This window comes from Rhipicephalus microplus, chromosome 4 (genome assembly GCF_043290135.1).
Source record: "Rhipicephalus microplus isolate Deutch F79 chromosome 4, USDA_Rmic, whole genome shotgun sequence".
NCBI lineage: Eukaryota > Metazoa > Arthropoda > Arachnida > Ixodida > Ixodidae > Rhipicephalus > Rhipicephalus microplus.
In genome coordinates this window covers 128,060,961-128,085,246 of record NC_134703.1, presented here as the reverse complement: position 1 = coordinate 128,085,246, position 24,286 = coordinate 128,060,961, and the positions used below count along the sequence as shown (strand labels likewise).

Below are 24,286 nucleotides of genomic sequence, written 5' to 3'. Positions count from 1 at the left end.
GCGGCAGCTTATCGCAGTGACACAGCTCTTGATCGCTGTGACCTGTGTGGCGGTAAACATGTAGCGGTTAGCACAAGCTTATGTGATATGTGGGCAAACTGAAGACCTCCGGGTTGGAAACACTGGAACACCTTTTACACTTCGCATACGCATTAACATGTGTGTAAATTGCTCAAAATGTTGTTTATGTAGTAATAATTTATGGGTCTGCACCAACCCATTTTTAGATTTCAATGCTGTACAAAAATGTTTGCACGAACATCGTAAATATGGTTTCTTATGACTACTTCGTCAGAAGTATTAAAACGTGCAGATATGTGAGCTTAGAGCTTCCCTCAGCACAATGTGTCGTAAAGATCTACCGTGTGGTTGGAAAATGAACGGTCGTTATAGGCGGGTCTTGAATGGCTGCTTCGGTTCATTTTTTTTCGTTTCGGCTTGCGCAAGAACAGATCGATTTGTGCGAGTGTCGTTGACAATTTCCTTGGAGTGGTTCTGTCAGCTCACTTGAAAGCAAGCTATACTTGATGAAATTTAGTACTAGCGTCGCAGACAAAAATTAAAGCGGTTAATTTTCAGTGTGCATATCGTAGTCTTATTTGTGTAGATACTTCGACGCTGCTAACACGCTTGGTCGCGCAAGATATCAGCAGCAGCGTCTTTCGACTAAACCTGAGCTGTTCAACGAGAACGTATCTATCGCTCGCGTCACACGAAGTACTGGTTCTGATAAGAGCAATGAATGTCATTACGATTATAGCTTCATTGCTCCCGAAAAAGAAAATCACAAGAATAAGGTAACGAACGACCGGCATTACGTTTATTGCATTACGTTAATACACGTAGCAGAAACAAAAAAAAAAGAGCAAGCAATGACATTACGACTGTAAGCATGTCTTTCGTTTCCAATTACACGTGTAAAGGGTGCTGTGGCATGAGCACCTCGCATTTAAATAATGGCGAAGAAATCCACGTACCTATAAGGATTGTAACAAGCGCTGGCTGGCCTGTCATTAGATGCACATTGTAGTGCGGACCAACACGCTTTAATTTTAGGCAGCGGCACTACTAATGAAAATATACGATATGTGTCCTATAACGTATGCTTTATTGTTCCACATTATCTCTGCACTTTCTCATGTTTAGTTTGTCATTAAGCAGTAATTCCGTAGCCTTCGTCTGGCAATGTAACTTAGAAGTGTGGCAGCTTGGGCTAGTTGGTATGGCATGACGATAGTTATAGCGCGAGAACAAAACGACGACACAGTGTCCTTCTTGTCTCTGTGTCGTCGTTTTGTTCTCGCGCTATAACTATCGTCTTCGTCTGGCATCGGGACAATTTTAGACGCATGCACGCTGGTTTGAAAAAATAAATCATCGCTAAAAAAAGGAGCATGTGCCTCGTTGCTCATTGAGAAATGCTCGTGCGAAGTAATGATGTTTAAATGATAAGATGTCCTGAAGCTGCAGGGCGAAAAGAAAAAAAAAATGACGTGGGATCGCTGTCTGTGTGGAAGCCCCTTGCGGTGACTCACTTTAAACCCATCATGTTATGCTGGCCTCAAAATTGGTCCAAAGTACCTGGCAGTGGCTAAACCAAGCAAATACAAGTATGTTTCGCAGTTATAACATTAACGAACAAAAAGTTGTGATGCATGTCACAAGTCAGACTTACAGATGGTGAAGGTTTGACGCGATTCCTACAAGCGCATCGGTGATTGGTTGACACCGGACACGCCTTCCCCGACCACCTATCGCTGCGCAGACGTCGCCATTGCTTGTCGCCTTTTCGCGTGTGTCGCTGCGAGGCGCTGCAGTTGAATCGTGACGTGGGCATAATATGAAATTCTGGTGCGCATTTCTTACTGGTGTCGTATATCGAAGCTGAAGGTATTTTTTCGTTGGCCGTTATATAAAGCAATGATCTGCTGACATCTTATCATATGTGAATGTTTCTGTTAAGACGGAATTAAGAGAAAAGACTGTCGATGTGGTGCTGGCATGCAATTCAGAGTAAATAAAGACACAATCCCGAACACTAAGTGTTCTTAATCGTCGCTTGAAGCAGCACTAGATTTTTTAATAGCTACGAAATATATATTATCAGAGTACTAATAAGCATGTTCATTTCTGTCTGTCGACGTCTGTTGAAACTACGATCAGATGACGTTGTACGACCATCTACGATTGGGTGCTTATGCAGCGTAAAATAGTGCCGCAAGAACTTATCTTTCATTTAGGCGGATAAAACGATTTGACATGTTTTGTCAATATCATATATTTGACGCCACTGAACATTGTGTCATTATCGTTTAGTAACGTGAACACATCAAGACCGCCATGAAATATGTTTATACTGGTCTGCTTCAGAGGTTTCAGTTTCCAAAGCGGCCTTAATTCTTGTAGTATCACGCTTACAAGTAAAAATAAGTGGAGTTTGGGAGCTTATAACAACGGTAGCATCTGTTTTTCGAATTAAGGAATGAAAACTGACAGAGTGAGCAAAATGAGCAATACCCTATCTGTAAGCGAACAGAGCTATGAACACCGATAAAATATTTAATTATACGCAAATAACATGAAATTATGTACGGAACATAAAAGAGCCACTGTATTAAAGAAACGTACACAAACAGTGTCGTCCAGGTGCTAAAATTATGTAGGAGTGATGTTTAAATTCATTCATCAAACTGCAATAACTGATCAAAAATATATGAATGAACAGCTCAAATCCCGATGACGTTTACTTATACGAGGTTCAAGTACACGTTGAACTTTGCGTCTGTAAGCGCACGATACAACAGCTGACAGGTCATGTAAAGTTGCGTGCGAAGTGATGCATGTGCGGTAGTGTGAAATTTGCGTATACGTATGGAACGTAACATTTAGACACAAAATCATGAAGCGTTGTTGTTGCTTATGTATATGCTACATTTTACCCTTGAGATAAACATTCCCATCTGCGTGCCATCTGTGTGGTACTTCTGTTATACCTATTCTACTCATTCACATTGTTGCCATTTGCCTGCCTGTGAGACTATACGTTTATACACTTGATTGTTTTCGGTGTGGTCAATGAAATGTGCACTGACGCATGTATTGAACGTAACTATAATACGCAAAATTAGGCCAGGCTTACGCCATCTGCTTAGCTATAATAAACCGTGAAAGAATTAGAGAAATAACGATCGCTACATTCTCTTTTTGATGTGCACCGTTTCGTCGCGGCTAACTCGGCATTAACCACCATGGAGCAGTACCAGCGACTCCATCGCAGCACCGGTATTAACCACCAACACCAGCCTTTACGTTTGCTGATTGCTTTGAGCCGGCTGTTTTGCCTGATTTCTCCAATCTGCATGTATAAACCAATGTGTAGGGAATAATAAATATGTAATATGTAGGACGCGTGTATGGAGGCACGTATATGTTCTGTGATACATGTTGGAACTTTGTTCTGACTGTCTATAATAATTGGCGCATTAAACGATATTTTTCTTCGTTGATGTCACACATTGACGCTTGCAATACAGTCAGCGTGAGCTCGTCAAAGCGAATCGCTCACGCGACCTATCGCAATAGTTCAGCCGAGTTCTGCAATCGAGTTATCATTAAGTGTGTGCAGCCTGCAGGATTGGGGACCGCGAATTCGAGCATGTATATGCAACTGCGCAGCGCGCATGTCTAATCTGTTTGCCATCAAACGCTCAAGAGAAGCGGCGCAAGTCCGCAGTCCTGCCACGAAACACAGGATTACAGCACGAATAGCGCTCCACGAGTGACAGAGGGAGAGAGAGGGATAGAAGGAAGAGACCTCGGAGGTTCCAAACTGCCTGTCCTTTTGTCAGTGCGCGAGAGGGGGGCGCGAGAGTCATAAATTACACCGCGAAAAAAACCATTATGTCCAATCGATGCTTCCGAAGATATTGGCCGGAATCCACCTAATAACACACGGCTAAGCGCCCACTTCCAGCGTGCGCGCTCCCGCAGGAAGTTTCCACGAAGAGCCGGCCATGGAATCCACGGAAGGAACCTCGGGGCTATATGTCCGCGTCTGTCTATCTGTATGTGTATATATTGTATATGGATACATGTGGAGGGCTGTGCACCGTCTTTCAGCCCCTGGACGCGTGTTCGTGTGTATATGGGTGTATGAATGAATGTGGCGAGCAAGCAGGCATGTGCGCGTCTGTGGGCCGTGCAGTGTCGCAGTTAAAACGGCTATAGCACGACCCTATACGTATAGGTGGCTTGTCCCCCCTTTTCCCGGTGACTGATGATGCGCCGCGCCTAATGATCGATGCTGCCGGTGTGTGTCGCTGAAGCGGCCACCAGGGTTCGTGCGCTACGCCACGAGGCAAGGACGGAACTGTTGGAAGCGAGACGAGATGGTCGAGTAAAAAGAGGGAAGGGGGGGTCTGTTAAAACGCGGTGGTAGGCAACGACGAGACGTGGTATCTTGATGGGTCCCTAATAACGAGTTCCAGGCTGGCGTCAATGGGACACTGTTTGACTGCGGCGTATCTTGCGAGCGGGTATAAGACCTCGCAGGAGCCCGCCACCCTGGTTGCCTCCTCTCCCCCTACCGAGCCGGCCGACCGCCCGGCTGGAGAACGTGGGCTCGGCGCTCGGGTGCGCGCCGCAGTTGTGTGCAGCAGAGCGCGAGCTTCATTCTTGGTACTCCGTTATGTTAACGAATGCGAACAGCCTCGTAAATTGAATCTACGACACATCCATTCTGCATGTGTTGTCTTGTGCTTTCTGCTGTATAACGTTGTTGACTTAAACACGTCACACAAGCTTATAAACTTGGCGTGTTTTATAAAGCTTACAAAGTCGCACGAAACGTACATTACAAAGAAATAGAATGAAATACAATACAAATCGAAATTATACGTCTTGCATTCATCGCAGCCACGTTTCGTTACAGGAAATTAAAGTGGGAGACAGCTTCACTAGAAAAATGTGATCACCGAAGAGCCTAACCATATTTCACAAGAATAAGAGGATTGTGTGCTACGCACTGATGTAGAATCGTACCTATACTTGTTACACAACGTCAGCGTAGCCTCTAATGACAGCTCTAACACCGCTAGAATGACGAACAGAGGGTGTCTGTTGCGATTGGGTCGCATGTAAACAGCAATATGTCATTTGCTCCAACTAAAGTATTGAACGAGGCACTTGGTAAGAGCTAAGTAGTTTTCACATACCCCTCTCATACCGCATGCCGGTTCTGAAGGGAACTGATATGTCCCCACTAACAATGAAAATCTCCCGCTGCTGAATCTGTATTCGCATCACACTTTAGAATTCTCCGTAAAAAGAACGCTTGAGCAAATCGTGATTCTGTACATATTATTACCGAAGGTAGTCAGCCAATGGCCAAGAGAGGTTGCGCACGGATGTCAGTCTGTGAACTCACAAAGTCCTCTTACTCTAGTAAATTTGCTAGAAACCAATTCTATCGTACATCGAAAGCTAGCATATAACATTAGGAGAGTCCATCACACAGAACCTTTGGGAATTCAACCTCTTCAGTCCGTGCATTCGCAAAAGAAAAATTTACGGGACAGTTGCACATAAGAGAAGGTTTCAGCATCACTGCTGAAGATGCCATGACATTCATGACATTTAAGTATAGAAATTCATTGTATTTGTTGCTATTGTTTATAAATTTGTTTCTTTTTTTATGTAGTGGCGCTGGAATTAATGTTTCTTTGTGCTGTGTTTTAGTATGCAGGGAATTTATTGTGCTTTCTTTTTCCTCCTCGCTACCCATGTTTGCTTCAAGCGTCACCAGGCATACCGCATTGTTTGAAACAATATTTGTCTGCTCATAAATTAGCACATACGACCCCCTATTATGGTCCAAAAACAAATGCGTGATTGAGAACGAGTAACAAAGACAATTTGAAATGTAAACAGCTTTGTAAACTCCGCACCGGGCTGTTCTTTACGTCGCAAGCGGTATTCTCGTCGTGCGATGCTTATATACCACAACTTTGAGGTTTCGCGTAGGGGTTCGACTTTGACAGCGCTGCACCGAACTATAGTGGCAACGGGGCCCGCGCGCTCGGCTCTGATGCCAACAGACGACTGGGCTGCCACCGCTGTAGCAGCCGCGCTGCTGCTATCAGCTGCAGTCTGGTGGGGAGATTCGCGGAAGATGCGGCGGTTGTCGCTTGGAGTTTCTGCACGACGAGGGAAGGATACAGTCTTTCTCCCTGGCGTGTTCGCACTTGCCGTGAAAGCACGGGTTTCCCTGGATACGACGATCCAGTTGAGCGGGCACTGTAGAATAGCCGCAGTGCGCTTGCTCTTATCACTGGCACATCGTGTCGGATAGGGCACTTTGCTTATGCAACCGACAACGTTAAATTGAGTACAGTTTCGCTTTCTCAAAGAACGTATTCCTGGTTCGTGTTTTCTCGATAGACGAAAAGGTTGAGGGGATGTTCGGGACGTTTATGTTGAGTTATTGCACAGGGTGCCGTGCGTACGCGCTATCATTTGAAGAACTAACCGTGGGAGGTATGCGCTTGTTGATTGTAAGTGTCTTGTTACGCGTCACGATTGTTACGCTGAAGCTAAATGATTAGTTGTCTTTTGGTTACCTGGGCACTTATCGAAACTTCTAACCAATGAGCAATCGAAGAAAATGAGCCAATACGCTGCTAATGGCACATATGCGCACTGTAGCGGCAGGGTATCGTTTGCTATAGCTTCTAAAAAAGAAATGTTTGCAATGGCGTACAAACCGAAGGCTTGAAAGTGCCCGCACTCCCAATCAAATAATACAAACCTAAAATGCTCTGACGATAGATAATCTGCACTGCACTATCTGTAACGAGCGTGAACACGTTGCTACACAAATCATTCCTCGCGCAGGGTATAGCTATAGCGTATTCGTCGTGCGAATAAAATTCCTGTTCTCTTCTAGGCTACTCTATATTAATGTTTGCACTGAGAGTGAGATAACTGTAGACTACATATATAGGGCGGAAATGTGATTGCTGGGGGTCCTATAAAAGTAAGATCGTGCTTAAGTTCACAAGTCTTCAATTTCTTAAGCGCTTTTCCCCATTGGCCAGCTAAAATTATTAATGATATGTCCAGTGCTACGATTGGCTGACGTTGCTTACATACAATCGCAGCGTAACATGTTTCTGCGAATACGGACCTGGCAGTTATCACGATGACTCAGGCTTGTCTAATGTTTGTATAGATTTTTTTTTTTTGCAATGATTGTTTTTTATGAAAATTTCATTACGTTCTTGCTACATCAGAACACAAGCTTTCCTTACGCAGAAAGTATTTTTTTTTACAAAGCGTTGCACATCTCTTCAGTCTTCGGGGTACATAAATGCATAGCCCTAATAAAAAATGTCACACGACGATACATACCGCGCCCTTATTGCCATCATGGCTGCTGTACTTGTTCAGCCTTTTTTCGCAGACCATATAATGGCGCCCGTAAAGCAGTACTTCGTGTATGTCAGGTGAAACAGTGCAAATCACAGGTAGTGGGCGCTGCGGCACACAGTTGCGTGCAGCAGCGTAAACAGTGGGTTGAAAAAAATAAAGTTTCTGTTAAGCATCGCCAGCACATAATCGTCGATTGAGAGCTCTGCAGCAACGGTGTGTGTTTGTATAGAGAAGCACGTATTGTCGCTCATTCGTCGCGACATCGGTTTCACACGCGAGCGCGCGATAAGTGCAGCCTATAATGGAAGCTTATCTCTTATCAGCCGCTAAATTAGCCCGGCACGCAGTGTACGCCGCACGGCTTGTATAGTGGTTTCTCTCGTTCAGCGCAATTGGGTACCGTTGTCATGGAAACACGGCGTATTCGGCGTTTGTGTTTACACGGGAAAGACGGCCGCTCAGTCACTGAAACGCGCATGTGCATCACGGCTTTTTTTTTTTTTTTCAGAAACAGCTGCTGGGTCACTGTACATTTTGCACCAATTGTATTATTGTACTGTAATCTGTAACCTGTTCTTTGTATATACAGTTTTAACGTGACTGACAACGGCTGGGTGAAGCATGGAACGAACTGACGCTTGAGGGTGTGCAACGCATTATACGTATCAAATATAAATGACACAAACGATATATATGCACAGGCAAACACAGGAAATATACATAATAATAAACCTTATATCGCGGTGACGTGTAAACTCCTGCTAACTATTCACAACTTCCACGTACCGTGGCGCCACTGAGCGGTGGTGGCCGGAAGCTCTGTTGAGATGATCGAAGCTTTGGACCTGTTTCAAACTGCAAATGTTGCTGCTTGTTTACCCGCGTTTCTAGTCGTTTTGCAACGTTGTGAACGGCCTCGATATTGTCGTGGCCCTTTGACATTTGTCAAGTTAATGGAAAAGTAGAAGGAAAAGAGAAAACAGACTGATTTCACTGCGAGCCTCGATGGTCACAGCTGCATGTATGCACCGGGAGGCAAAGTAAGTCTCCCGTTGAAATCAATGCCCCTAAAAGCCGCAAGTGGTTAAGAGGATTAAATTTAGTAGGCAGATAACCAAGCTCCGTGAATGTATGGAGCACCCAGTTTGTGCACGAGTACAGCAACCTCCAGGTGTGCACCTCGAATATCAGTTTTTTTGCGCTTAGTTTATCCGCTCGGCACGGTCGCTGTGCAAACTGACGTACAAATGCTGCATGCATACCTGTAAGTGTATATACAAATGTATATACCTATGCAAATGTACATTACCTGTAAATGAAAGGTTGGTGATGAGCACTTGGAGGAGGCTGCGGGCTTCGGTTCAATGCTTCTTCGTCGGTGCCGGGGCCGCCAAGACGCAACACAAACAGTACCAGAACTAATCAGGAATGCGTTCCGCCTATGGAATAGAATGAAGGGACTGGTTTCAAAACGTTCATCGCATCATTCCACGTGGGAAGCGTCTGCGAAGCGCCTCCATGACCTAGATTTGCAACAATTTGTGTCCGGTGTTTCTTAAAGATGCCGCTTTTTTGTCCTTTCTGCCCCCCCCCCCCCCTCTACATTGCCATCTTTTGTAGTTCTCAAACAATGAAAACATTGACCAGTAACGGGAACGTACGTCACCCATTAAACGTGAATATTGTATATTTTGCCAGGTTTTGTTCGCTGCTTGGCGGTTTTATTTTCTTGATATTCTGCAGTTCTTTTAATCAAGAAAGTGCTATAAAATCATATTGCTAGTAATAGGACATGCCCCATTGGTGCTTGTGCTTCGGTATTGAAAAGCAACATTTTTTATTTTTTTTTTGAGTCCGCTTATTCTTCTTTCTGCTTTTAGGTGAGCTGAACAAGCTTCGCGCCAGAATGAAACGCGAGCAAGACATGCAAGATAGAGCACGTCTTCGAAAATATTTCTGATATTACTGAGAAATTTTAGTGAAGCTCCCATTATATTTTTTTCCAACATGACAGCAGGCATTGCGCGCGATTACGTACAGCCAGCAACGGGAAGAGTGTGTGTACGTTATTCACAATTTTGCGCATATTTATCTACCCAATGTGCTACCCAACATATACTTTATTATTATTGTATGTTAGCGCTCCCCTACTTACATAAAAAACATAAACCGAAGAACCACCGAAGCGCGGAGAATCGCATTCTTCGTCAAATGTGTATAACTTTTCGGTACCGTCTCTCTCGGGGCTGCTCGGGGCGATCATCTCAACGGCCGCCATGTTGAATGTACTGTCGCGACATTTATAGATCGTGAAAGTTGCGAATAGCGGGCAATGACCGTGGTACAAGCCAATCGAGAAGGCTAAATAGATGCAAAGGTCTCAATATGAATACGAATATATGAAGGTCTCCATATGAAGCTCCTGTGATGCTACCGCGTAGTGCTTATATGCGCTTTAATTGTTAAACAAGAGAGAGAAACGAGAAAAAAGGGAGGCAGAGAGGGTAATCAGATGCTATAGTATCTGGTATGCTACCCTACACTGGGGTTGGGGAATAAAGGGTTGAAAGAGAGAGAGAGAGTTAAAAATAAATAAAAGAAAGACGCCGACACGCACGCACACACAAAATCAGTCCACTCTGAGGCGTTCTGACAGGCCAGTAGTCCGCAAGCAGCCCAGTGGCGCTTGCACGGCCTTCTTCTGTGATGATGAGTCATGACGATGGCGCAGTATACTTTGTTCTGACAGCGGCTGGTCACCTAACTTGTTTACTGTATTAGAAAGGTGTTGTCTTTCTAAATTGTATTCCGGGCAGTCACACAGGACTCAGACGAGTGTATACTTCCAGAAATATTCACAGAAATGACAACTTTGAAGGGGAAAATGGCTGAAGTGTCAACCGTGTTCACGGTACATATATTCTATCTGAAATTGAGTCATTAGTGACTTTTATATTTCATGAGAAGAATGACGAGTCTGTGATGATTTTATAAGTTAAGGTTGTGTTCCTTTGAAAGACGATTTACGAGTGGATGAAAAGTTTCACTCTCACCGATTTTTCGTTTTCTTTATATCCTCTCATACTGTCAGGTGCATATACCGTTAGCCTTTCGATCGCACTATCTTGTTCTAACACACCCCTGGGGCCTGCTATCGGCTGCAAGACACTCTGCTGGCTTATTTGTATTACTCTGAAGCGGTAAACATTTATATAGCTTGTAAACTTCTGACTGTATAACAAAACTTCATTAACATTTGTTGCTTCAGTGGGTTCTTAACTCAGGTTACATTGTGTGATTACGTCTCTTCCATCATTCTTTCTCTTATATTGCTCATAACAACCAGGACGCATGCATTGTGTGTATGAGTGAATTTCTTTCCACGTGTAAGCTCCCAATGACCTTCAGCAGTAGACCGGAATGAAACAGCATACAAATAATTATGTTCTTGAACAGCGCGAAATTTACCTATTTACATTTGCCTTTGCAAAGCTGATGGCATGGAGCAAGACAGGGAATTTGAAGTTGCAGTTTTAATAAAACACACCATTTGCAGAGATCGTTATGCAGTCATAATTTCAGGTGTATTACTTTAAATAACTGCATCGAAAGCGGTAGGACATAATTTAGCAGTTTATCCTCGGCATTGGCACAACTCCTTATCGATTGGCGATGAGGTAACATGGTCACGCCGACCGTCTTCAGCGTTGCACAAAATGTGCAATCTTACTCGAATAAAGAAGCGAGACGAAAGAATCTTTGCTATCGGCTTCCTTCATACTAGTAAAATCGCCCAGGACAAAACTAGAAAAAGAAATAATAAAAGCCGGAAACGCGAATAGTGGCAAACCGAAAGTAGTAGCCAAATAAGTTCGCGAGATATGCAAAATGCGCCGGCAAGGGCGGCACAGCTCGGTAGAAGGCGGGGCTTGGCAAGCACCACAGGCGTGTACGTATACTTATCGGATAGGTTTTGCAGCCGTTTTGAACGTGGCTAAGGAAAATTATTGCTGCTTTGTTTGTGTGACTGTAACTCTCGAAGTCACGGTGACAGCACCTAGCTCGTTCTCATCGACACGCTGTGTGCCAGCATCGGTGCATTTGTAATGAAGGAGTAGATCTAATAGTTGCACGAAAGTGACCTCCCTTCGTGGCATAGCTCGACATACTTGCTTGTCGTACGTACTTTCATAGGAAGGCTTCGATTGCATCCGACTGTAAGAATCTCTATATTGATATCGTACGATAATCGATGTTCTCAGTCATCTGAAAACACTCAGCAGTATAAAAAGAGGCTTCAAGTCGCCTCCTCTGCCCACGAAGGAGTACTTGGAGAACCACCCTCTTGATCACGACCGACTTTTTTCTGAAAGAATACGGTTATTTAGGTCGAATATTGGAACAGAACAAAAAAAAAACAGTAGTGTAAACATCATGACGACATAATAATTAATAATCTCGTTTTCGTACGCCACTATTAATAATGCAGGGAGGAGGAGTGTAGTTGGTCGTAGCTTATTTTGGCTGGCCACGTTTAGTAAACATAAACACGACACTTTGTGCCTGAAAGCTTATCTCTTTTGACCGGTATATGGATTACAGATGCACGCGTCAGCATGTTGCTTATTATACTCGATCGATCTTCACAGATTATCGGCCAAAGCTGCAACATTTCATCGGTTACGTTGTTTCGAAAACTCAGTGCGTTTGTACCGTTGATGCTCATGCAGGGCCCTATGTCAGAAACTATATATAGCATGCAATGCTGGTTAGAACCTTTTCATATAAATTTATGACTATTCTGGTCCACCATCCTATAGTTAGGCAAACTTTTTTGGTTGGTTAACTCTGCTTCTAGTTATTCCTACGTCTCGGCGTGGCCATGTTTTTTGACAGTGTCAGCAAAATGTGGGTCACTGTCGAGTCAGGACACCATCGATCGTATACGTAAACCCTCGAACCGTTCTTTATAGTCTGCTGAATTTTAATACAAACTGTCGTCATTTGCCAGAATGAAAAAAACGATGAGCTTCTCACGCTAGCTGTGCTATATCAAAAGCAGGTAGACCAGCCAATAGTGACATTCGGCATAATGTAAGCGAAGGCGGCTCCGCCAATCACAAACCTCTTACAAACCGATCTACGTACAGTTCTCACGGATGGCAGCGGGGCAGGTTAGAGCTAAGCAATGCACGTGCCTTCGTTTTTAACGTCATTAGCTCGCGTCATATCGGCGTAATTTCTATTCGAAGACTTACGTCAGAGCCAGCATTGTCATGACGCAGTTGTCTCTAGTATCCGGCCATTAATTATAAGATAGCATACCAGAGTATATATGCTATAAATCGTGATGCTATTGCGTGAACACTCACATCGTTTAATTCTGTCTTCCACTTCTTTAACCGGGTTAGTAACATAGCCTGCCGCTTAGCTTTACAACGTATACTCACAGACCTATAAATTCAAGTGCTTGTGGGGCTGGTCCTTTTTTTTTTTTGTTCCTCTGTCGTCTTTCCATGCATCACATGCATGAACACGCGGCGTTAAGTTCAAGTTCGGAAGCACCTATTTTATCTTCTGACATACCCATATCTTGATAACTTGACTACATTACATATAGTGCTCAAAGGCAAATAACTTGTTCTCGTTTCACTGTATAGCTGTCATATCTTCTTCGCACTGAGGTAGTGCGCGCACGCGCCAGTGTGTGTGTGTGTGTGTGTGTGTGTGTGTGTGTGTGTGTGTGTGTGTGTGTGTGTGTGTGTGTGTGTGTATGTGTATGTGTGTGTGTGTGTGTGTGTGTGTGTGTGTGTGTGTGTGTGTGTGTGTGTGTGTGTGTGCGATTGCCTACTATTCCCTCAGTGGTTTAATTTCGTTCGCCTGTTTTTAACAAACGTTATCACGGTTATTGTCTTCAGATTAGCTTGATATATGCAGCACCTATGAATTTATGTTGTGAAAAATACAGAAATAATGAAATTAGTTCAGTGATTAACAGCGATCTCTCATGTGTATCACTCAAAATTGATTCGCGATATCACCTATAAAGGTTGCGTTTTTGGCCGGCTTGAGTATCACAACGAAAGACAACGGAATGCTGCGCATGCACAACACTCTTCAGAGGCACATCATACGCACGTCCAGGTTTGTTCCTTCGGGCAGCCACAATTCTTGATATGCTGTCGGACTAGATGCATGGGCGCGACAGGGAGAGTTAACAAGACATGCACTCGCACGCGCAGCCGCATACAGCCACAAACGCACGAGCGTACAAATATAAAAATGAATTGGCCAACAGTTCAGAGGTGCGGCAAGTCTCATAAGTCAATGCGGCACTGTAGTGCTTTATATACCATAGAGCTTGTCGTGTATAGTGCTGGGGCGAGTCGGTTCGACGTGGAACATGCAGCTCCCCGGCTTCGTGCACTCAGCACTGAATTGGCAGTTCGCATCCGTCGTAATGGAGCGGGCCACACACACACACACACGTCACTCGTGGCGAGTCCCTTCAAAGCAGGCGCCGTGATGCCCGCGCTTTGGGGTTGTGCGTCCACCGTTTTATGTTTGCTTGCCGACTCTTTCCCGCGCGTTTTCAAATCTGATTTCGACTCCCCGCTCTCTCTCTTGAGTGCATGCCCGCGAGAAAACACTGCATCCACTGCGGCGCCTCTCGCTCGGGATGTTTTTTGTTTCTTCGTGTATAATTCTCCCGTCTCTCTCGACCCTCCCCGAGTGTGCTAGCTGTCTGCCTCGCTTCAGCTGAGACCATGGAGATTCGCATCGAGGAACGACAACAGTGGTACAGCAGCTGCAGCAGCATGCGTGCCGAGGGAGTGGCTCCGGTGCACCGCCCGAAATAAGTATAAATCTCCAGCCACTCGAAACTTGGCGTGCTCAGTGTGATCGCCGCAGCCCTGCTCCTACACAGAGATGTCTCTCTGCCTCTTCCCGTTTGCCTCCCGATCCGCGGAACTGGGTACTCTTGGTTGCTTTTGTAAGCCGCACATGCATGTGCGAATCTCATACAAGCATTCGTAAGTGAGAAGTAGCAACATGAAGTAACACGCTTGTGATGGGAATAGCATCGGGCGACGTTCAGTCGCGGTATACCGAATCACTTCGATGATTCGGGAGAACTCGCGAGTTACGGCGTGACATCGCCCGTAGCACGTGCATGCTTGCGTGTGCTTGAATTGCTTTCTTCCGAATTCGCGTCAATTCCGCTTTCCTTATTCACAACCTTCCTGCTTCTTCTTCTTACAGCCTGCGTTAATCTTATACGTCACGCTTCCGGCGTCAAACTCTGCATGCCCCAAGGGCTGCAAAAATACCCTGCCCCTCCACCGCTGCGTTTTCAGTGGCGCCGCCTTTTCCCATTTGATTTCGAGTCGGAGTGATGCGTATTGATGGTTCCGACTCGCCCCGCGGGCACCTCGTTCCCCCGCTACACACTCGAGCCCAAACACGCCGCTGTGTTTCCCCGCCGAGCGTTATACACGCGAACCCGTGGCGTAGACCGACCTGGAGCTCCGCGGTCCTCCGCGTTTTCCGTTTCCGAATGAGTGAAGCTCCTCGTTGCCCGTTATATATATCGTTCTATGTCGGAGCAGCGGGAGAACCCCGGACGGGCCGCGGGGACAAATTTGGGTGAGCCGTTCGTGTTTCGTCGTTAGGGGGTTTTCTTACAGCGTGAGCGTCGCCTTGGCATGTGCACGACCTGGCGTTGTGGCTGGAGTATACAGAGGAGTTTAGTGCTGCGCCAAACGAGCCTGTATACTGGCGTGAAGGGCGAATTGGTTCGGTCAATTAGCTGCCGCAGTTTCGCAGTACTGAATGTACCGAAATTTTCGAAGGATGCAGTGTTCTGTAACCATTCGGTTTAGAAAAAGAATGAGACAACTGGAACAATCGAAGAAGGGAGAGAGGGTTGGTGCATGGCGCGCGCCTTACACCGGGAAGTATAGAACTCATTTGCAACGAGTAACTAATGGCTCGTTGTAAAGCGTGTGGTTCAACTGATGAGTCGGGTTAGCTTGCTTTGGTATGCTTGATTGGTGCAAAAGAAAGAAAGCGCTTCGCGAAAAATGAGGATGGAACAGCACCAACACTTCGTCGCTTTGGTCATACTCCTTTCTTCTACATCTCCTTTCTCACTTAATGCATTTTGTGTCACAAACAGGCAAAGCTTTGCAAGCACCGCTTACCCTACAAAAACCTTTCTCTATTCTCTTGATGAAGTAACATGTAAGGCGAAACTCGGAGACTTTATTATACGTCGTAATTACCATCCCTATTTGCTCCGCATTATATTTGAACTCTTCTTGAAGTATGTCACGATTGCATTCATATTGTAATCGTTAGGGGGCTACATTTCGCTTCACTGGTAGTCACAACAGACTATACGAGTTAAGCACGTAAATCATACACTTATTCGTGGGTGTCGGTAGGATTTTCTCTCTAAGGGGTGCGGGCCAGTGTTGCACAGCTGTAGGAAAAGGGGCGAGGAATGGCAGCGGGGTAAATGCTATAGTGCGTCTTGGACGGATAAGGGCCTTTTTTGCACCCCTCTACCGGCGACATGCATGACTGTATACCTATAGAGAGCCTCCGTACTACAGAAATCGTGTCAGACATCGTACCAATTATTTCGCTGGATGAATTAAGGTTCGTCGTAGCGATGTCAACCGAAGTATATTTATACGCCGTGACTTGGTTTTAGCCCGGGTGAGAAAACTGGACAGAAAAGGACAAAGGTGTATACTTATGTGTCCAGTTTTGTCAATGTTTTTTTTTTTTCTCGCGTGAAATCAAGTCGGAATGGTACACTACTATGCCAACAAGAAGGCATTGCTTTGACAAAGGTAACCTGGATTCTCGGCCGAAAAGTGAGTGTGCCAGTTATATCTTGCATAGCCGCAAGTGCTCTACACCAAATAAGATGAGGTGGCTGGCCTGCGGAATGCAGAGGGGGGGGGGGGGGGATCAAAATCCTTCAGGATTCGTCTACGCCGCATAGACTAAAGCGATCTGGCCACGTGGTTTCTGCTACGCGATAAAATGTGATGCCTACGAGAATATCTCCTTTTTTTTTTTTCAATCGTTTTCATATTCGGCGCAGCAACAGCGGCACAGACAACGTATCCATTCGCACGGAACAGCAAGCGCCTCATCCCTTCCGTGTAACGAGGTTTCTGCTCATCCTCTGTTGAAAACATAACCCGATTTTAAAAAAGGCCCTTTTTCCCGCTCTGCCGATTCCGCTGGAGTCGTTCGACATCGTTTCGCCGGTCTCTGAATCATCGCGGAGTGCGATAAGCGGCGGCGAGCTATGAAATAAAGAAAATAAGGTGCCGCACAAATAGGGGGAGCAAGTGCGGCTTGCTTCTGTACGGTGCACTGTACGTCGTGCTTGCATCTCGCCAGGCGGCGCAGCGCGCGCATAACCCAGGCGCCCCCTTCCGACGGCCGTTTAATTAATGCTACACTCTGTCTCGTTTCCCGCTGTGTGTTGGACGGGAGCCCGAAAATGTCACCCACTGCTCGCGTCTCGATACGCGACGCGTCGGCCGGCTCTCCGCGAAATCTCTTCGTGGCCGTGCGCCGCTGTATGGGCTTGGCCGAGCCTGCTTTACAACATGGCTGAGATTTTAATCGATGTGGCTGCGTAGAACATATATATTCCTCCCCACGCCGCGTCGGCGTCCACTCGGTCGTTCTCGTCGTGTCTGTATATATACCCTTTTGTGCTGCTCGAAGGGCAGGCAGCATTGGCAGATCGAGCACGTAGACATGCATGGATGCAACATGCACAGCCGCAGGGTTCATGACCTGGAAGGATGCCCGCATGCCCATAGGTTATATATATATATATATATATATATATATATATATATATATATATATATATATGTGTGTGTGTGTGTGTGTGTGTGTGTGTGTGTGTGTGTGTGTACACCTACTACCTGTTTATTGAGCGCATAGTTTTCGGATTGGGGGGGGGGGGTCATAGTGACTTGATTAGGACCGTTTATGTATACTACAGCGCGGTTAAGATGCACTAATTGTTGGCTTCCACAGCCAGCACTTGCGCATAACGCACTTTTAACAGGGCGGTACATCATAAGTGACAAACAAGGCAATGGCAGCGCAGAAGAGGTCCGCGCGGGGTACCTGTATGACCATCTTTTGGAGAGCAGGTGTTAGGTCGAGCGGTGCGAAGCTACATTTACAGAGACAAGTGAAGGGTATACCGTGTCAGTGCCAACTGCGTTTACCCTCCCCGCGCAAGAGAATCGTACAGCGTGACTCATACGTCTCGATGCATTCGCTTGGCACAATATAGGCGCGAGAAGTACACAAAGCTGTATGTATACGTGCTGGCCTTGTTCTGTTGTAACTTCGCCCTTATCCTTCGCCCTTATCCCCTTATCCTTCGCCCTTATCCTTTGCTGATATACTTCGCCTTATCCTTCGCTGATAGCCCTTATCCTTCGCTGATATACCAGCGCGTACAACACGTAGTACAGACGCTTTGAACCTTGTACCCTTCAGGTCTCGTTTGGATTGTTTCAAATTCTCTTTTTTTCCGCGTGTGGTGGAAGTTTGGAACAAGCTTGATGGTGCATTGCGTAGACTGAACACTGTAGAGTTCGGGAAAAATTTTATGTGTTAGCCACATAAATTTGTGCGCACTATTGTTTGTTTCTGTGCTTTCGTTGATTTTTCTGTACCCGATCCTGCAATGTCCCAGGCATGGGACAGCAATATTTGTAAATAATAAAAAATAAATAAAAAAAATAACTGACTTGACAAACAGCGTAATTTTTTTTTTTTGTTGACGGAAGGCTTTTAATTACACAGACCCGTATGTTCTGGTTTATCTGTCTGGCAGTTGCATCTCAATACAAACGACTCTCGAGTCAAGCAAACGGTGATCGACTTAGTGGGCGCTTGTATAGATGAGAGCAGGTGCGAGAAGGAAAATGGCTGCTCTATTTGCTGGAGATGTTCACATACACTTCATTTGTGTGTCGTTGCTTAATCATGAAGTAGCAAAACGAGTTATGTTGCTTCAATATAATTTTCACTTTCTGTGAGACTAATACTCGGATCTGCAGGTAACCTAATGGAAGTAAGATGAAAAGAAACTAAGAAGGAAAGACGTTGGTATTGCAAGGAGGCGTTAAAATCTGGGCACGTAGCTCACCGGGTAACCAAATTACGTAGTAATGAAACCAGGTGTGGAGATGTGCGATAAGGTCTTTTTAACTAGGCTACTTTAACGGTTGCGTGAAGAGCATTATCAAGTAATATCTGCAATGACCAAGATACGGGTATTTACCGTGCTGATCAAGCAACGGCTTTATTCTATACTTGAATTAACTGTACATTGAAAAGTGTAAAACATCTATATTATAGCATATTACTTTGGCGGAATACGACGCCACGTCACGGAGCGCTTGTTGCCAAATTTCCAGCGCTGTGCGCCGTCGTGTTTGGTATATACTGATTCTTAAAGCGACGTTTCTTGGCGTAGGGAAAAGAAGAAGGGAGCCCGTTTAAAACAACACCGTGATGGATGACTACCGAGATCGATCAACTAAAAAGCGGCGGCGAGTCCTGTATACGCTGCATGCGGAGCTAGGGGAAAAAAATAGAAGACAAAAAACCAATGCAAACTCTCTCAAAGCTGAAAAAATCCAGGCATTGTCGCTGTCTCCTACACGCGCGCTCTCGATCAATATGGGTTTCCCCCGACTAAGCTGTGTACCGCCTCCTCCGCACCTGAGGCGAAAACGCTCGGGGAATATAAGGGATCGGCCGGTGACTTCCATTACCACGGCCGATCGCCGGGAACCCCTCTTCAGTGCTTCACGAGGAAAGCGCTTGTGCCCGCTCCCGTCTTCCGTCCCTTTTCTCCCGCGCAGGATATGTGACACACGCGCCGGCAACGTCAGCGTATACTATAGTGCCTTAGCGTAGTTGGCGCAGTTAAGCGTTCTCGCCGCGAGAGAAAGAAAACGAAGTTTGAGGGCAGCTTCGGAGGGAGCGACGCCGCAGCAGCGTTCTACCCTAGACGCATCGGAGGGTTTACGGAGTGAGGGGGGTGGCAAGGCCTTCACAGTCTCGCGCGCTCCGAGGCCAGCGAGACGGCGGCGGAGGCCAGCGGCGGGCAATCAATCAGGGACTCCTCCCTTACTTGAACAACACCCTCTCTCTTGTATCTCCTCCTTGCCCCTCCGCTGCCTGTAGTCGTCGTTGTCGTCGGTCGGCGGCGGACGCCCCTGTTTTGCGATGCTCCCTCGGTGCCAGGCGCTGCTTTGTCTTCTTTCTCGTTCTCTCTCTCTTTTCTTCGAACAGAACTCCCGAAATGGGAAGGAAGGGGAGGAAGGCCATCCTCGGGAGGACGACTAATGGAGTAGCGCGGGGAGCGAGCAGCGTTCATCCGTTTTCTCAACCGGCGTTTCAGCACCTGCTCGCCGTGCAAGCAGTCTGCTGCTGCCCGCGCGGAACCTCTGCAGCCGTCTCGCGCGGCTTGTCCATGTGTTCGCGCGAAACTGGATTGCTCGCCGTACGCCTTTTCGTTGCTCTTCCTTTTTCCCACAGGCTATCGTGTGCACTCGTCTTAGCGGCCGTCGTTTCTCGTCTTCTACGTTCAGTTCCTTGGGTTTGTGGAATAAGAAAGACAAATGCACTACTCTCAAGACGGTTCACGAAGTAAATGACACATTAAAGTGACTCTTAACGAAGGAAAACTTGGTCCTGCCCTGTGACCTCAAGGTGAACGCATTAGTGGTTCTAAAGAAAACTGCTATGCACGACCAGGTGACAGTTTTACCTGCGACGCAGAGGTAAAAGTAAATAAAAGCTGGATTTAACTGTGGATGTAATATGCTAGACAGGCGGATGGAGTAAATAAACAAGAGGGCAACCAGTCATACATTCCAGAACTGCTCGCATGCATTTGTTTGGAGTGCTTGCGCATAGGATTAGCATGATCGTCATAACCTTTTTTTCTGCATTCATGAACGTTTGACTGGCGTGTGCGCAGAGCTGTCGGGTTTTTCAATTCCTCCAATTTATTAGAGTAGGATGGCTCACTGCTCTCCCGTAGTAGAACAAAAAGTATCCAGAATCGTTAACCACTTTTTGTAAACATAACAGTCTGATGAATGCACATACAGTTAAAACTGGATTTAACGATGTGATGGGCACGATTGAGTTACTTCATAGAGAAGCATACATAAAGAGCGGACACTCCCGTAGAGCCCTGCGGCCCAGCTACTCCGCTGCTTTCAGCGCCACCAGTGGTTGATCAGAATCGATAACGTCTTCAGCATAAATAAAATAACATTTTTTTTCCGACGCTGGGATTTGAACCCATACCCTTATGCTCCGAAAGCGAGTGTTTTTACCACTAGACAAAAAAAAAAAAGGCTACACACCCATGCTTCCACAAAGGGAATACATGTACAGTACATCTAAACCACATGAATGTGCCTCTTTGTGCAAAACATTGATTGATATGTGGGGTTTAACGTCCCAAAACCACCATATGATTATGAGAGACGCCGTAGTGGAGGGCTCCGGAAATTTTGACCACCTGGGGTTCTTTAACGTGCACCCAAACCTGAGCACACGGGCCTACAACATTTCCGCTTTCATCGGACTTTGTGCAAAACAAATGCAGAAAGACTACACTTTCTAGTCCTACTTTACTGTTTTCTGCTGTAAAGCATTCAATGTCCTCAGCGAGACATGATTCAGAGCGGATATGGAAAATTGCACAAATTCCTAAAATTCTTTGCAAAAACATTATGCCAAACTTGGGTATTCGTTGTCCTCCTGGGGAGGTTATTACATGTCTTCACAAAGGAGTAAAATTGAGCATGGGTATGCCATCTAGCGGTTGGTCGGACCCTTTCTTGCTGGTTCGCGAAAAGGCTCCAGTGGCCACTCTTTATATAGCATATGTTCGACGGTTACTTCGTTAAATTGGGAAGTTCGTGAAGCTCAAGGCCTGACAACATGCACGCGTCGCAGTGCGCCAGAACGTAGCTCTCTGACGTGGCACCACGCCCTTTCCCTATGGAGAGAGAGAGCGCGCGCAGCATCGTCAGAAAGCCACCACCACCAACGGGGGTGTGTGCATGGTCAGGCCCTAAAAGTAACAGAGAACTGCGCTAGTTGCTAAGCACTCATTTTAAAAGATAAGACGTGTAAACTTGGACCCCCCAAAAAATGTCACCACAGAAGTCGACTAACACTGCTTGTGTTGTGCTGAATTCTTTGTGGTGTGTTGAATATTGTCGCCGTCTTTTGCGCGTCCTGTCTTTTAGAAAGTTCGCAAAATCAAATAATTTTTGGGTGCTGTGAAATCTAAAACTGTAGTGTAGCGTCGCCCGTGAACTGCCATAACATTTTATTTGCCACTAATGCACGCCTACGCACGTGGAAAGTCTGCGAGGCCATGCCGGCCCAGTGTGAATGTTTCCCATGTCCGGGCGATACATGTAGACGAGATAGACGGTTACGTGAAACTATACGACAAGCTTCTAATATTCTAAGGCGGGGTGAACGAATGCAGCTAATGTACGAAAGTTTCAGGGAAATTATCTGTCCTATCTGTCGCATCAATCATTAATGAACGAAAGTAACCCCCGTGTTCTTTTGGGAGCGTTTGCAGGGACATCAAAATACCTACTACCACTCGGCGGCCTGTTGATATGAAAAGATGATTCCGACTAAGGCGCGCTCTCTCGTCAAAACAGAAAAAAGTGTCGTGATTAGTGTGATTAGACGATCCAACGCGATAGCTTTACAGCGCACGTCGGAAGAAAATCCAGATGTGTAAAAATTGACAGGAAATAACTGAGTTTTTGCTCATATACTTTATGAAAAAACTTCGTTCAGTCGAGTTCAGTGCCATGAAAGCTTCGTTATAGTGTTCGAGTTGGTAACAACATTGAACCACTTGGGTACTTGCCATGGAAGTGATTTTTCTCTTCGCTAGATCGGTAAATTCGTGAAAACTAGTTTCGTCCCTGAGGTCGAGTTTTGACTTTATTAAGAACCTTGACCTACGATAACGGCTTATTAAAAGAAGGTGTTGGAAAAGTGGCGCCCAAGAAAACGAATGAAAACTTATCGCGTATATGCGACAGCTGCTACATGGGGTGCTCATGTTAGGTAATTGTTATTCGCATTCGCATCACCGACGATAATAAGGTGCAAATGAAGATAGGCGAGGAACTTGCAAATCTCTATATCCTGTAGGCACATATAGAAAGAAAAGAAAGTATCTGTATCAATAAAATATTGCTCCTGGTAGGAGGACTGCAGGGTCATCACAGCTGTATGATGTGTAGAGTTGATGACAAGTAAGGAGTAAGCTGTGTCACTATGCGATTCCAGCCGACGTTATTGGTTACTTTTGAACCCCACCCAGGGCCTGTTTGCACAAAAACGTCTCTAAAGCAAACAAGTTTTGTAAGAGAATATTCATGCGAAATACAATGTATGTCATGACGTCATAGTAGCCGGAGGACCAATGGGAAAACGCACTCATGAAAGACAAGTCTTAATTCGGTCACAATTCTTCCCATTCCATCGGACACAGGAGAAACAACCTTTATAGTAAATTGGATTTACATGATTGTTGTAAGGATGAATATCAGAACCAACACTATTTGTAAGTTCTTTGAACGTTTATATTGCATATCATGACGTAATTCAAGATTATAACAGCAGGGGCCTTTTCCTCCCCTTCTGAGCCCTGTATAGCTGTATAATACAGCTGAATATGAATATTTAATTGCGAGAAAATCCTTGTTTTGCATCCAATTCGCAAGGGGAAAAAAATATGGTGACAGGGCACCGTATATGTGTCTGTCGCCTTCCCTGTGAATTGAGAGCGATATGAGGCTTTTCTGCAGAAGAATGTTTCAGAAAACGTTAGGGGTACCTTTCCCTGTTATAATAACTAGGACTCGAAAGCGCGTGATTACGGTGTGACCTTGACCTAAATAGCTCGCCGAGACAGACCACGTGAGGCCGCGAATGGGACGCTCCGCCTACTCCTGCCAGCCAGCATACAGATGAGGTCACATGACTTCCGGTGCACATAAGTACACGTCTCGTGACGTTTGGTGGCGCTTCAGTTCACCATATTCACTGTCGGTGTGTTATGTCAATACACCTGTAGTACTGTCGACAGGGAGCTCTTATCTATAGACACTGCGCCATTAAGTTGCGTACGGCTTTTACGTTTCATCGCAGTTCTTCCTACAGCGCTGTCTCCGCCCACGCTTTTTAGCTTGTCCGTTCGAGAGGGCACAAGTTTTTGGGGGGCGTTTCCGTTCTCGCCTATAGTTTGCTACGCTATTGGATGTTGTTCTTTGTAAAACTTTACGAGTATTGCTTAACGAGATACTGCTTTCCAAGGCATCAGTGAGTATTTGGCAGTCCTGTACACAGGAGTTCAAGAGAATTTCATTCTGTTGTGTTCGGAGATATTCGGACGCAAAATAAATGGCCCAGTTTTGGGATACTTCAGTAAAGCAGGTGTGGCGCTCTTTCTTGTTCCACGCTCACAAGCGTATAATGTTATTCAGTGGTAATATTTGGATTTGTCTGAACAAAATGAAAACACTACACTATGCCTGCACACATCTTTTTCTTTAGATATTATGTGTGTGTCTTATATTATGTGTGTGTTAGACAAATATACAAAGGAAATACAGGATGGTCAACCGAACGAGCTGTCCATTTGGCTTCCCCCTATTCAAGGGACGGAAAAGCCAAGATTCTGCACGTTATAAAGTTAGTTCGGGCTGGGATGTCGCATTGCAAGGCCCTG

At 45.6% G+C, this 24,286-nt stretch overlaps 1 protein-coding gene across 1 annotated transcript in view; it reads left to right on the top strand.

The window, feature by feature from the left end:
* The window catches only part of LOC142814603 (uncharacterized), an 81,401-nt gene that overhangs the window by 1,406 nt on the left and 55,709 nt on the right, over positions 1 to 24,286 (top strand). The window lies entirely within an intron of this gene.